The 15,269-nt window shown below is 42.8% G+C and overlaps 1 protein-coding gene across 8 annotated transcripts in view; it reads right to left on the bottom strand.

Moving 5' to 3' along the window:
• The window catches only part of FAM110B (family with sequence similarity 110 member B), a 131,792-nt gene that overhangs the window by 62,486 nt on the left and 54,037 nt on the right, over nt 1-15,269 (bottom strand). For all 8 annotated transcript variants that reach the window (XM_060115863.1, XM_060115862.1, XM_060115864.1 and 5 more), the window contains exon 3: nt 12,658-12,707. The gene's annotated coding sequence lies outside the window, so the exon portion shown is untranslated. The remainder of the gene's footprint in view (nt 1-12,657; nt 12,708-15,269) is intronic.

Raw genomic sequence — 15,269 nt, 5'->3', positions numbered from 1 at the left:
AATAATAATAATAAAAAGAAGGGCCATGCAGAGCGCCGTGACAGTCTTCCTCCCTTGGGAAAGAAATCAGGGTTCACGTACGCAGAACGGTTCTAAGCTCATGGCTCCAAGGTAACCGTAGACTGGTCAGAATATTCCCGCCAGAACCGGCTCAGTTTTGGTGGTTGGTCAAGCTCCGTCTTGCCGGAAGGGACCCAGAGATCTGTCTGTGCTCGGAGCCCCGACCGCGCGCTGGGCCCCCAGGGCTGGCGTGCAGCTCTGCCGAGGCAGGAAGGAGGGACCAGCACCCAGGGGGGTCCCAGGCGAGCCAGAGAGACCCCAGCCCTCGTGAAGCGGGGTGGGCCGGCGACCGCGGCATTTCCACGGTGATCGTTCAGGCCACCAGTGGGAAGTCGCTGCAGCGATGCCAACACGCGGCTCCCCAGCCCACGCGAGGGGCTCCGGGCCGCCACGGACGCCCCTCCAAGGGCGAGACGGGAGGGCCCGGGCTGCAGCAGGCTCCTCCGGCCGTCCGGGCGGGACGACAGGTGAGAAAACACCGGGGCGTCGGCGTCGGGTGTCCCTTCCTTCTCTGTTCATAACACCCGCACTTCCGTCCGCTTTCCTTCTGTTTTCTTTCTCTTTCTTTAGCAGAATGTGGCCTAAGGGGATCTCGATGCCGTTGTACCTACCGTGGCCGGGCTGGGCAAGGCTGAGTCAGGCTGGCTGCCTCCCCGGCAGGGCAGCCCTCAGCTCCCTCCCCTTTCAGGTGCTCAGCGTCCTGCTCCGTTGACCAGGACGTGTCCCCACTGCCTGAACAGGGCCTCGCCTGGGACCCTGTGGAGTGAGTCCCTTCCGGGGCCTCTGGGGAGCCCCCTGCTGAGAGAGGTGACTGTGTTTGGACCATCCTCTTGCCGGGCTCTGTGGGGCTTGGTGTATAATCCAGGTGCACATCTTGTAGCATCTTCTCAAGCCTGGCCCACTCCGTCACCTTTTTTTTTTTTTTTTTTTTTTTTTTTTTTGCTGCATCACTTGGCTTGTGGGACCTTAGTTCCCCGGACCAGGGATTGAACCCATGCCCCCTGAAGTGGAAGCTCGGAGTCTTCTAACCACTGGAGCGCCAGGAATTCCCTCTTTTGTTTTCTTCTAAGGATTCACATTTCCTAGTACTGGTGAAGTACTGGGAATGATTTTAAAGAACCAGTAAGATTCATCCTTAACATCCTCACTTGAAGCTCTTAAGAAATGGAAGTTTAGAATAAAGAAGAGAGAGCTGGGCCTCCCTGGTGGTGCAGTGGTTGAGAGTCCGCCTGCCGATGCAGGGGATACGGGTTCGTGCCCTGGTCTGGGAGGATCCCATATGCCGCGGAGTGGCTGGGCCCGTGAGCCATGGCCGCTGGGCCTGCGCATCCGGAGCCTGTGCTCCGCAACGGGAGAGGCCACAACAGTGAGAGGCCCGCATACCGCAAAAAGAAAAAAAAAAAAAAAAAAAAAAGAAGAGAGAGCTGAGAACCTAAAATACGAAGGGGACACTGCTTCATTAATTCAGGAAATACATACTGAGCACCTGTGACGTGACCATGGCTTGGGATGTGGCCCCTCCCCGAACAGAGCTCACCAGTGAGGGAGACACTGGAGGGGAATGGGCTTCAGAAAAGGAGCCACCACACTAGGACAACACTGAAATGCTGTCTCAGGCCTTCCTGGCAGGCTTTGTCTTCAAATGTGGAATTCTGTCTTTACAGGTCCACTGTGTTCACCACCCCGCTTGGCCAATGACAAAGCTGAGACCTCAGAGACGCGGGCCTGGGGAAACACAGCAAGACAGAAGGTTGGAAGTCAGGTCGAGACCCAACTGGGGACGGTCCTGGAGCCTCACAGCGGGAAGAGCAGAGACCGCATCTTTGTTTTCGGAAGACTTACTGATGTCATCCTCTATATACGCACATAGAAGCATATGGATTTCTCTCCACAAACTATAAAAAATGACTCTTTTATATCTTCACCTCAGACTTTTCACAGAAAATGGGCCATCTTGATATGAATGTTATTCAATGTGGTGTGTAAAGGCTCTTGGCCAAAAAGAAAAAAAAATTATGTAAACCAGAAAGGATTTCCTTAATTTATTCGGCAAACATTGGTGCTGTTTTTTGCGGGGCACTGAAACATGAAGATCAGTAGAACGGCCTTGGCCTCAAAGTGCTGAGAAGGCGGGTCCGGAGGTGGGCAGCCCTGCAGTTAGACACACTCAGAATCAGACGAGGGGCATCCAGCTCCAACACTCACGGGCACCGTGACCGCGGTCAAGTTACTGAGCCTCATGGGTTTCACACTGTCCTCACCCAGCAAGTAAACCGACGTTCTCCCCAAGGTTTCTGTGATGATTCGACGTGAACTCACATGGAAAGCACCGAGAAGGCTGCCAGTCACCGGGCAACACCTGGAGTTGAGAAGTTACGATTCCTCTTCCGCTGGGGCCTGGAACTTACTTGGTTCTCAAATGGGGTTCCTTGGTATCTAGGCTCTTCCTGCATCTCATCATAATGACACTTAACTCGTATTTGTTTAGCTCCTATCATTTTTCAGGTGGTGTGCTAGGATGAGGACATGGACCCTCCAAACCAGGGAAGGAGGCAAATAAAACAACACCAATGATCTGAACCAAGTTTTCAAACTGGCAAGGAAATGTCACATTCACTTTTGCTTTGAGTCTCTCCTAAATGCTGTCAGGGAGGTGTTCTTACAGTTTTTCTCATTTTCGAGATGAGGAAACCAGCCCAGGGCAGTTACCGGTTTGCTCAGGACTCCAGACTCAATTCCTTCCTATTTTGCTTGTCTTTTCACTAAAACCATGTTTGTTCCAACACACACAAAATGAATTATTATAACTCATGGGTATAGATTAAACATTATTAAATATTATTAAGTAATCTGATATATAATTATTATAATCTAATAATTAGATATAATAATAATATTTAGATATCATTATCTAGTAAGAGCTATGAAATTAGGCGGCAGAAGTTCTCCTGAGCTTATTAGCTTCTCTTCTGTTCTCAAACCGTACCATGTCTTCTGAATGCTGCCAGGCATCTTCTAGGACGTGAAAGTGTTTACCTCATGGGTAATCTCTGTACTACCAAAAGGACCAGGATTAGACTCTCTCTATTGACCATCGGATAATTCCTACAAAACCTTGAATTATAATAAGTGGATTAATGTCCTAAATTTCAGCTCTGTCTTCTAAAGTGGAATGCCTACACATTTCAGTTAAATGCAGTTTCCTATAGTTCTAAACAGTTCTGTAAAGCATCAGTACCAGTTCTGGAATGTAACTCTACTACATGTATTGTCCAAAATCAGGGCATATAATCTTGCATGGGTAACGTCTGTAAAGCATCAGTACCAGTTCTGGAATGCAACTCTACATGTATGGTCCAAAATCAAGGCATATAATCTTGCATGGGTAATGCATGCTGCTATTTTAAGTAAAAACTTCATAGAAGAACTTCAAGTATGCATGGCATGAATGTTCATAATTATGTTTTAACATTACTAATTTTGAAAGATTAGGCTCTTATCCAAACAAATATGTAACTACAGAACATAATTTGGTATGAAATTCATCTGGGGTCCTTATGAAACTTTTAAAGTCAGTAGAGGCCAAAGAATAGCTGTCTTGAAAAATGTCATATCAGAACTTCGGAGGTTACAGTCTGAAGGACACTCCTTGAGATAATTACGTTGCTAGAACAATATCATCATACACTTCTCATCTTCTATCCCATTACTTTTTATACCAATCTAGCCACTTTCCAGCTGGTAACCTTGGGTAGATTACTTAACTTCCTCATGCTTGAATTTTCTCATCTGTAACATGACTATGATGATGATGTATAATTAAATGAGTTAATGTATATAGAAAGCATTTAGGGAGTGCTCAGCATTTTGTAAATGTTATCTAAGTTCTCTCCACTTGGCTGATGGCAAAATTAAAACATCCAGGCCAAATGATTTTAATGTAATTAGAAAAACTGACCCTCTGTAGAAAAAGAACGAGATAATAAAAATAAATAACTATCATGCCCTGAGCACAACCCAGATGGGAAATGCTATACTGTTAAGAGTTTGTCAATAACATCTAGAAATTCTGAAACTTATATAAGCGTGACTTTTTTTCTGGGACAATTTGGAAAAACTTCTTGAAAATTTTACAAATATGTATACCTTTCCCCCTGGCCACTCACTTAGGGAAAATCATCCCCAGGAAATAGTTGGGATCATGTGCTAAATTAGAAATGATTAAGGACATGTGCAAAAAAAATACAAGTAAGGAATTTATCACAGTGTCCTTTATAGAGCCAAAAGAAAAGAAACAAAAAAAGAAACAAAAATCTTATTCAACAATAGCTACTACATACATGATGGTGTATAAATAAAATGAATGGAATAGTATGCAGCTATTCAAAAGTGATACTATAGAATATTTATTAAATGGAAATATAGCTGAATATTAAGTGAGAGTCAAATCGATGTATATTATGATACTGTTTTTGTTAAAATTATCTCTCTGTGTATACATGCACATATCTCTGTGACTATATACGGAGAAAACGTCTAGGGGCAAAAGTCACCATGTGAATGGTTTTTATCTTTGCATGGTCAACTTGTCCAAATTGTTTAATTTTTCTACTGTGCTACTCATGCTGAACATAAATTTTTAATTAAAACTTGATATTTTTCTCACTCCCACCCAAGGAAAAGAAAAAACAAGGGGTGGCAAGTTTTCAATGAGTGGCCCCTCTAAAGTCTCAGACTTGGAGGTTCCTGCTGCCTTCCCTGGTCATCGGCTCTGGCCTCCAGCTAGTCTACAGGATGCAGCTCAGCTTTTCTAACCAGCTAGGAAGCAGCAGCCTCAGCAAACACAATTTTGATGTACTAATAGATCCCAGCCAGAACTCAAACCAACAGGGTGGGAACCGTAAATTCAGCCTGGATTGTCAGTCAATCTGCTGATGACTATTAGGCATTAGGGCCTCTGCTGACACTAGAGCAAGTCCTCACTGTAAAGTACTGTACGGCCCAGACATTCCTTCTCTGATTTATTTGGGTAATTCTCTCCTTTTATCTAAAGGCGCTCTTATGCACTTAAAAGATATGTCCAGGTTCCAACGCCTGGAAAGACACCAGTAAGTTTAAGTGACGGAGAAAGAAAGGAAAATAATGTCTTTGGATATAAAGTTAGAAACATTAGCGTCACTGAAGACTGACTGGAACCTTGGCAAGTTTCGGAAGCTTATGGATTGTTACCTACTCTGGTAGGAATCAAGTTTAAAATAAGGTAAAGAAAGCAATCACCTTTCAGTGTGTCTGCCTATACTGACTCTGCTTTGGCTTTCACAGTTTGCAAAGTCTTGTGAACCATAGCTCAGTATCATTAACAGATAATGGTTCCAAGGTTTTGTTAGAAAGATATTTCCATTTATATGTGTATATTTTAAAGGTAATTTTATTATATCTAGGGACCAATTTTTAAAGTTCTACAATAGAAAATAATGTGCAAATGGGATTTATTTAACAGAAATTTGCCTTGAAGCAAACTGAGCTCTGTTCTATCTATACTGTTAAGTGTGTAATTACCTGTAAAGCCAAAAGCCAAGAATTTTTTTTTCTTACTGAAAATAATCACCCCCAGTTGCTTTTTTGAATGTTAAGTTTTTCATAAATGGTTTTCTGAATCTGGATTCCCTAGACTTCTCCTGTTTCTCTTTTCATATGTAGAGATCCTTTTCTACGTTTTCTTTTACAGCAAAGAGACGATTTTTCATTATGTAATCCTGCTCAAGGCAGGGACAATAATTAGGGAAGTTTTTTCATTTAACAAATGTTATTCTCCTGGAAAGTTTACCACTCAGTGATCTGAACAGAAAAAATACTGTGTCCTTCAAGAATGAGGAAGAACTTACTGAAGAGAAAGAATCCTTTGAAAATATGAACATCTGAATAGTTTCTAAATAAAGAAGAAAATCTGTGTCACTTATTTAAGGTTCTTTCTTGGGTTAACAATGTATGCTTTATGGACAAAATAAAGAAAAAAGTTGTCCCTCTAAATGGAACTGAAACAGTTTGTAAATCTCTGGTGATGTTTGCAAGTTATTTCTGCAGATGTGGGTTCTCTCTATGTAGGGCACCTTTCCTAAGCCCAGTATCAGTGTATCAGGGAGAACAAGCACATAGAAAAGATAAGCTTCACTGCATATTACTTTTATCGTGTGTACATTATTAGCTTTGAAACTGGAAGTGATTTGAAGGACATTAATTCACCTTAAAGGAAACTTTCTTGGGCTTCTCTTTTACTTTATTTTCAAAGTCAGATTACAAGCTAATTTAAATTTCAAGTATTCGATTACATTCCTCTTGAATGACTGCTCCTGATCTTTGCCAAGTCAGTGTTCCCATTCAGGGCGAAGCTATTTTAATTCCACTGCAGGCAGGTCTCCTAATGAAGAGGAGAGTTTAAATTCCTCTTACATGGAAGTGCACATGATGAATGTTTTTCATCATAAAGTCTGAGTCAAGCCTACACAAGTGGGTTTTCTTGTACTAAATTATATAGGAGGCTTTTAAAAGAATATCCCAGAGATGTTCTGCCATGGGAATAAATGGCATTTAGGACCTGACAGGTTAGTGTAAAAGCACTACAGGAGTCGGCAGGGCAGCGACAGAAACTGCCCACCTGACGTCTTGATGGCATTTTGAACCTTTTATAGAGTAAAGAAACTTTTGAAGTTTTAATCATCTTCCTCCAAAGGTGTAAACATAATCTTCCCATTTGTTTTTAGTGTTGTTTAAGAACAAAAATAATTTGAATATGTGATGTAAGTCAGTACCAGGCTTTAGAAAGATGGTACCTCACCAGGTTGTCCTGAGAGTGGGGATGGGGGAGAAGTGGGTGGTTCTTAGTTAATTTTATTTTGTCTACAATGGGCACAGCTCATTCACATAGAAGAGTGGATCCTGGCTTCCCTGCCTGAAGTAATTAGAAAATCTGATTGCTCCTCCAACGTTAGTGATGGGTGGTACCACTGATGAGAGTCAATACTCCAACCCCTGGAGATGCTCTCGGTGACGACCAGGGTGCTGCAGAGATGAAGCAAGGGCCTCTTGCCCCAAGCCCTAGCCTGGGACAGGCCAGGGGAGGAAGGAGAGTGAAAAAAAGTCTTTTTTGATTTGTAATTACAACTTTCCTTAAAATGTCCTCATTTTCAGCAATGGAACTTATACAGAATTTTTTCTATTATTTTTTTTTCTTTTTTGAAAAATAACAATTTCTGTCTTCCCCAAAGATGCTGATGCTGTGTACTTTCTGGAAGGATGAAACAAAAAAACCCTGTGTTGGCAACCAAGAGAAAGCAATCGTAAAGCACGGATATTTTAAACACTGGTGAGTCTTAGTTGTGTGAAATTAACTGGAATTTCAATCAACCTATGGTCCTTTTTGATTTACTAGGTTGGAGGCTGTTCTGTAGTCTGTGCTCACTCATGCCTCCATACATGTTTCTTTTCAGCATGACTCTCTGACCTAAATTGCAGTGAAATGGACTGTATGACACCAAATTTTTCATATCTGAACAAACTGAAGTCATCCAACTGCAAAACACAGTTCACCTGCAAAATTCCTGTCAGAGTCATCCACTAGCGATGTTCTGCATTTAGGGGAAATGTGTGCCACACTGAGGAACCCAGACGGTGGTTCCCCTGAGTTCCCATGGATAAGACAGGATTGTCCTCCCAGAAAAGGATGGGAAGCTGTTCCATGAAGACACTGAAATTCCAACACTGTGGTTTAATAAGGATAAACAAGTTAGATCAAGGAGGCAGAAGGGAGAGAGAGCTCAGAAACAGATCCACAGACTTACAACTGACTTTTCACAAAGGAACCCAGACAATTCAATGAAGAATGAAAAGCCCTTTCAACACATGATGATGAACAATTGGATACCCATTTGGAAAAAATAGTAAACTTTGATCCCTACCTCACACCTAAAATATCAACCTGAGATAGATCAGAGACCTAAAAGTTAAAAACGAAAACTATAATGCTTCTGGAAAAAAAACAGAGGAGAATAGTTTTGCAACCTTGGAGTAGGTAAAAATTCCCTAGAGTCACAAAAACACTAAATGTAAAAGAAAAAACTGACAAAATGGTCTTTAAAAAAAATTTCAGCTTCTGCTCACCAAGACACTATGAAGAAAATGAAAAGACCACTAAATGAGAGAAGATATATCCTATACATAGATATGAAAAAGAACTTATAGCCAGAAAAATTGAAGAGTGACTAATCAATAACAAAAGGACATACAATTCAACTTTAAAAAAGGGCAAAAAGTTGAACAAACACTTTGCAAAGGAAGATACACAAAAGACCTGTGAGTATATGTAAAGACAGTCAACGTCATTCGTCATGAGGGAAATACAAATTAAACCCACAATAATACACTATTCCGTAGCCACTTAAATCACTAAAGATAAGAGACAATAGCAAACGTTAGCAAGAATATGGAACAAATGGACTCTCACACACTGCTAACAAGGAAGTCTGAGTTAATCAAACATTGACCCCGTTATCTGGCAATTCCACTAAGGGGTATTATCCAAGGTGGAGGAAAACGTATATCCATAAAAAGACTCATTCAACAATGTTCATAGCAACTTTTATTCACAATGCCCAACTGGAAATGATCCAAATGCCCAATAACAGAAGAATAAACAAATTGCAGTACATGCACATAATGAAATAAATATTACTCAGCTACTGATACAACAACAAGGATGAATCTCAAAGACACGATGAATCTCGAAGACATGATATGGTATGAAAGGAACCAGTACAAAGGGTATTCACTGGATGATTCCATCCATATAAATTTAAAAACACATAAGACTAATTTATGGTGATAGAATAATAATTTTTCCCTGGGTGGAAAAGGGGGATTTGACTAGAAGGTGGCAAGAGAGAATTTGCTGGGGTGATAGAAATGCTCCATATCTTTATTAGGGTGGTTATATAAGTGCATGTATTCATTAGAATTTACCGAATTGTACATCTAAGATCTGTAAATTTTACCTCAAAAAAAAAAAAAAAACCCATACGGTATTAAAAAACAGTAATACCAATATAGTCTTGCTACGAAGTTTTGAAGAAGGTTTTATTACTGATTTGACATCCTAATGAAATTATTTATATCTCAAATTCTTCTGAGCCTTTCAATCTCTTATTTATATGTAGTATGCTGTATATACCTAGAGAAAAAAAGTATAACTCAATTCTACGTGATTTTAAACAACAGTTAAAGTTTACTCATTTGAATGTCATATTGTGCCTTTATATTATTACTTTATCAGAACCTTAGAATATTTTTTTTGATTCATAGGCCCTCAGTTCATTTTAAACCATGAACCGCTGTTAACATCCACTTAAAACACCTTTCTTTTAAGTTATTTTTACCTCTTCAGCTTTTACCAATTTTTGGTAAGGGAGGTCAGCTTTGACCAATTTTTCTTTTATTTGTTTCATGTTTGTCAGAAAGCAGTTTTCCAGAAGATATTAGTATATATTTTATATGAATATAATTATACAGTAGCCTTTTTTTCCCCCAGACTGACTTGTATATCACTCATAAAAGAAACTCACAACTAAGCATCTTCAGGCCAAAGGAGGCTTTAATAACAGTCTTGAGTTTGAATATCCTGTTTTTTCACGAGTTATATGAATTTAGGTTAAATTATTTAATTTCCTTAAGACAGTTTCTTCTTAAATAAAAATGGTTGTACCAATAGCTATTTCATAGCTTCATAAAAAGGAGGGGGGCTGGGAGCTGAGCCCCTGCAGCTACTGAGGAGGTGCCCTGTCTGCAGAGATGTAAACAATAATCATAAAGCCCCTTGCAGACAATTCTAAAGCAGATTGGGAATAAAATACCTGTCCCCATGGGGCAAGCCGTCCCCAAAGTCACACAGCCTGGCAGCCCCTCTGTGGGCCCAGAACAGCTTACCTTCCTTGAACACTTCCCACGAGCCTGGCCCTGAACTAAAGCCCATTAATCATTTGATCCTTGCGACGGTTCAGTGAAGCAGATACCACTGTCACCACTTTTCAGTGGAGGAAACTGGCTGAGAGGTCAGGAACCTCCTGGAGGCTACTCGGGTGGGTGGGGGGATGCGGGTGGGGCTGGCAGTCAGTCCAACACCCGCCTTTGTGCTAGGAAGCCACACTCTTATTTCTGAGCTTTCAGGCATTCACCCTTACGGTGATGGCGAGGGAGCCGGGGTCAGAAGGGGGGGATCTCGATTAAAACAGTTTTGAAGAATTTGGATCCTCAGGCGTGATGCGCAGCAGAACAAGAAAGCAGCACAGTTAAGAGGGCAGAGCCTCCAGTTCTGCTCCTACGCTCTGATCCCCCAACATCAGGAAACAGAGGAGAGCAGCCTTGCCCCAAATGGTGCGCTTAGCTACCTAAATGTGCCTCGTGTGTGTGCGTGTGTGTATGTAGGTGTGCACATGTGTACATGTATGCCTGTATATGTGCATGTGTGTATGTATGTGTGTATATGTGCATGGATTTATGTGTCTCTGTGTGTGGATATATGTGTGCATATGTATGTGTACGTGTGTGTATGCATGTTATGTGTTTATGTGAGTGTATGTTTGTATTGTGTATGTGTACATGTGTATATGTGTATGGATGTATGTGTATGTATTATGTATGTGTATGTGTGTATGTGCACGTGTGTAAGTATGGGTGCATGTGTGTATGTATATGTGTATGTGTGTACATGTGTATCTATGGATACATGTATATATGTGCACATGTGCACGTGTATATGCATGCGTGTAAATGTATGTATGTTGTGTGTATATATGTGTGTTTGCGCACATGTGTAAGCATGCATGTATGTGTATATGTGTGTGCACATGTGCGTGCGTGTATATATGTGTAAGTATGCGTGCACGTGTGTATGTATATGTGTGTATGTATATATGTGTATGTGTGTATATGTACATGTGTGTACATGTGTGTGTACATGTGTGTGCGTGGGCACCCCCAGCCCCTCTCAGGTGCTGTACCAGCAGGCCGAGCCTTTCCTCAGCCTCAATGCTGGGCTCATGGCAGGGGGCCTGCGAGCCGGCTGGTGCTCTCACTGAGGAGAGCCATGACCAACCGAGGGGCCAACAGAGGAGCGCAGAGCCCTCCGGGCAGCCCACAGCCGTCAGAGTGTGTTTTCAAGGTGGTGAACTCGGCCCTCAGCCATGGTGTGTACGTGGCTATAAATCAAGAGGTAATTAGATTTTGCAGCATTTAACCCAACCCTTCTGTTGCCCTCATTTAGTGGCCCGGGGTGGAAAACAAAGGCTGACCCTTCCCACTGAAAACGTAGGCCTCTTCACTCTGGCTTGTGCTCCGCCTTGGCCCCCAGAGCACCAGACAGCCCTGGAAAGCACATTGTCTCAGGGTTCAGGTTCAGTGACAACACCCTGCAAATGCACCAGGGACGGGGATGAAAAGAGTACTGGGAGAAAGGGGTCTGAACTCATCGTACTGGAGCCCACATTAACAACCACAAGCTGGAAAATGCAACAGCGGTTCACATAAACTACGCATCAGTGTGAAAATTTAATTAACCTATCAGAAAAGCACCGAAACCTTCACAGACATGCATACACACAGGAATCTATGCAAAAGAAGCTCACATTTGATTTTAGTCAAAGCAAACGCAGCCTTCAGTGTAAGCTATAAACATATCATCTTGGGCAATTTATAAGGGAGCCCTCGGGAGACGTGTGAATTTTGCCTTCCCAAAGATCTTAGTTTTAAACGTGATCAAGCCCAGTGAAAATGTAATCTGATACTTAGGCTCACACAGAAATGTCAGTGTTCTCTTTTAGTGTGACCTGATGTTTTTATTTTACATTTCCACACATTATGCTTCTTACGTTAAATAAGTTTTGGTAACCTGTAGAAATTGAAATGGTATTAAAAAACATGACAACACTTAAATTTCATTTATTTTAAACCACTGGCTATTTTTCAGACGGCCTTGTCCTGAGAACTTTAAAAAGCTAGAGATATCCATTATTCCAAAATTATTTTATGACTGAACATTTTCAGTTTAAAAAACAGTTATATATTTTAGACCAGAGCTTGGCAATTTTTTTTTGTAAGGGCCAGAGCGTGAATATTTGAGGCTCTGCAGGCCACACAGTCCTCACCTCACCCCGCTACAGCTTGAAACCAGCCGCAGTCAACACTTCAATGCAGGAGTATGACTGTGTCCCAATAAAACTTTATTTACAGAACACCGACAGCTGGACGGATTTGGCCCATGGGCCATCTTTGCCAGCCTCTGATCAAGGCTAGACTAAAATAGTGTGGAATCTGGTCTCTAATGTGTACTGGAAACTGATACTTCAGAGCAAAAAAGAACTATAGAAAGCAACCCCTTGTATCCAGATGTATAATGTTAGATGCGGCAAATGCTTCTCGAGTTTCTGGATGTTACTAATTTACAAGATTTGAAAGTCCACACAGCACATTAATGGGTGTTAATGCTGATCACAGCTGGAAACAGCGTGTCCTGGGTATGATTCGAGATGGCAAAGAAAGGGTTCTACTCACAAGGGAAGGCTTCATCTGACTGGGGCTGGATCTCAACAGGCCGAAGGCACCTGAAAAAGAAAAAGTCACTTCTGTCACTTAAGAGCACAACTGAATCCCTCCGCTCCCAAAGGGCACTGGAAATGCCAGGCTTTGAAAGACACACAAAACACGGAGGAGTCGAGAAGAGCATGACGTGTCCTCAGATGACACAAAAGAATTTGTGTCCACGGATCTAAGGACAATTAACGAAAATGTAATATTTAGATCAGGAATGGTGACTATTTAAATGCCAAAAAAGGAACATAACCCCCAGTGGGGAAAAAGAGACAAAAAAGCTGAAGTAGAGAACTGGGAGAAGAATGCCTATTCAAATGAAGTGGGCTAACACAAGACCCTCGGCAGTGCACCCACAACCAGAGGTCAGCAAAGGCTCCCGGCAGGTAGAGGCACGGCCCTGCTGGACTCCTAACATGGTAAACCACGGTGCCCATGCTAAAATGCTCACTCTCCCGGGTGACAGGGGCTTCCCTGGGCTGGCACCCTCACTATGGAAGGCAAACCACTCAAAACCCAAACTCTCAAAGTTTGCCGTCTGAGTCCTTTCTGGAACAAGAGAGGGTATGAATAATGATCTCAGATTGTATATCACCATCATTGGGAGTCTTTTTTAAAAAGTACTACTTTGAGAAGGTAGCGATTCAGTCCAAGATTCAATGGCCCAGGGCTTCCCTGGTGGCGCAGTGGTTGAGAGTCTGCCTGCTGATGCAGGGGACACGGGTTCGTGCCCCCGTCTGGGAAGATCCCACATGCCGCGGAGCGGCTGGGCCTGTGAGCCATGGCCACTGAGCCTGCGTGTCCGGAGCCTGTGCTCCGCAACGGGAGAGGCCACAGCAGTGAAAGGCCCGCATACCGCAAAAAAAAAAAAAAAAAAAAAAAAAAAAAAAAAAAAAGTTTCAATGGACCATCTGATAACATGGTGTAGAAAATAGAGGAAAAACAAACAAACAAACAAAAAAACAAAGAAGGACTGAGAAGGTGCTGTGAAATAATTGTTAATTTTTAAGATATATGAATAAACAGGTAACCAGTCTGAAAAAGAAAACTACCAAGTAAAACTATTATTTATATACAAACAGATGTATCCACATGTAGAGGTCTTTTGCTTTTGAGGGACACTTCCACCGTCAACCCTGACAGGCCTCCAGCTACAAATATCTCGGTAAATGCAGGTTAAAGTATGGTCCACAGACTCCTCTCAACTGCTCTGATCTTCACAGTCTCCTTCTTTTCCTATTGACTAAATCCCCGGAGTATACCCTCCTCTTCTGTATCTATTTGTTCAGTTATGTCTAAAGAAATACAGCAACTAAACCCAGCTAGCAGTGGGTCTTCTGCAAATCCTGTTTTGGAAAACCACAACGATGGCTACTGATTCTTCAGTCATGCAGTTGAGGACCAGGGCAAGTTACAGAAACGACCTGCTTGCTCTTGTCAGCTGGGGATGAAGAAGACTTGAGACGTACACATCCGTTTGCCTTCAGGAGGAAGGGATCTGGGTGTACACTGCTCCTGGCTGAAGCTAGAATCTTCCTATCAGGATGTGGCAGGAGGACTTTCACACCCAGCTTCACTGCCCCACCTGCCAGGGTGTCGTATCTAATACTGTACATTGAAACCAAACAGAAAAAACTTTAAACTGAGCTGAAGTTCCAGAGAGGGAGAGAAAAATATTGTAAGTCAGGCCAAATATTGAACAAAAGCTTAGAATAAGACATAAGTCACTGAGACACAATAACTGAAGACATCTTCCTGGAGCACCAAGGCCCAGGTCTGAACCCCTTTTCCTGCCTCTCTGCAATCACTGTTCTCGGGACCACGTGGCTCTATGTCCCATCTATGTGTTCCCGGCTCCCACACGTCCATCTCCAGTCCATCTTCTCCCCCGACCTCCAGACTGGTATGTCCAACAGCACCTCAAGGTCTCCATGTGTCTCTCTGCTCCTAGTGAGGCCCTCCCTGGCCCCCCATCTGCATTAATTTCTGTTGCTGTGTAACAAGCACCCCACTCGCTTACTATCACAGTCTCTGTCGAGGCCCAGGCATGGCTTGGCTGGCTCCAACCTAGGCTCAGGTCTCACAAGGCTGCCATCACGGTGTGGTCTGGATGGCCTTCCTCTAAGAATCTCAGGGGGCTCCTTCCAGTTCCCATGGTTGTTAGCAGAATTCAGCCCCTTAAGGCTGGAGCACTGAGGCCCCAGTTTTCCTGCTGGCTGTGAGTGAGGGTGCCACCCTCCTCTCCTAGGGGCAGCTCACAGCTCCTTTCTCCAAGGCCAGCAGGAGAATCTCCACTCCAGTCTGCTGAGACGGAGTCTTACGCGAGGTAACCTGGTAATCACAGCAGTGCTATCCATCACCCTCACCAGACGCTATTAGCCCTACCCACCCAACACAGGGGGCACCTCAGAACTCTTCCAGCCATGCCTCTAAAATGCTGTCCCCGACTCCCACAACATGCATATATACCGCCCCCCCCGCTTTATTTTCCTCTATAGTGCTTTTTACCATTTGAAATAACAAATACCTTATACACTTCCACATTTCTGCTTCATCTCACTGAAATATAAGCCTCA

This window comes from Mesoplodon densirostris, chromosome 13 (assembly GCF_025265405.1).
Source record: "Mesoplodon densirostris isolate mMesDen1 chromosome 13, mMesDen1 primary haplotype, whole genome shotgun sequence".
NCBI classification, from domain to species: domain Eukaryota; kingdom Metazoa; phylum Chordata; class Mammalia; order Artiodactyla; family Ziphiidae; genus Mesoplodon; species Mesoplodon densirostris.
The sequence above is the reverse complement of the archived record's forward strand: the minus strand, read 5'-3'. Positions and strand labels throughout refer to the sequence as shown.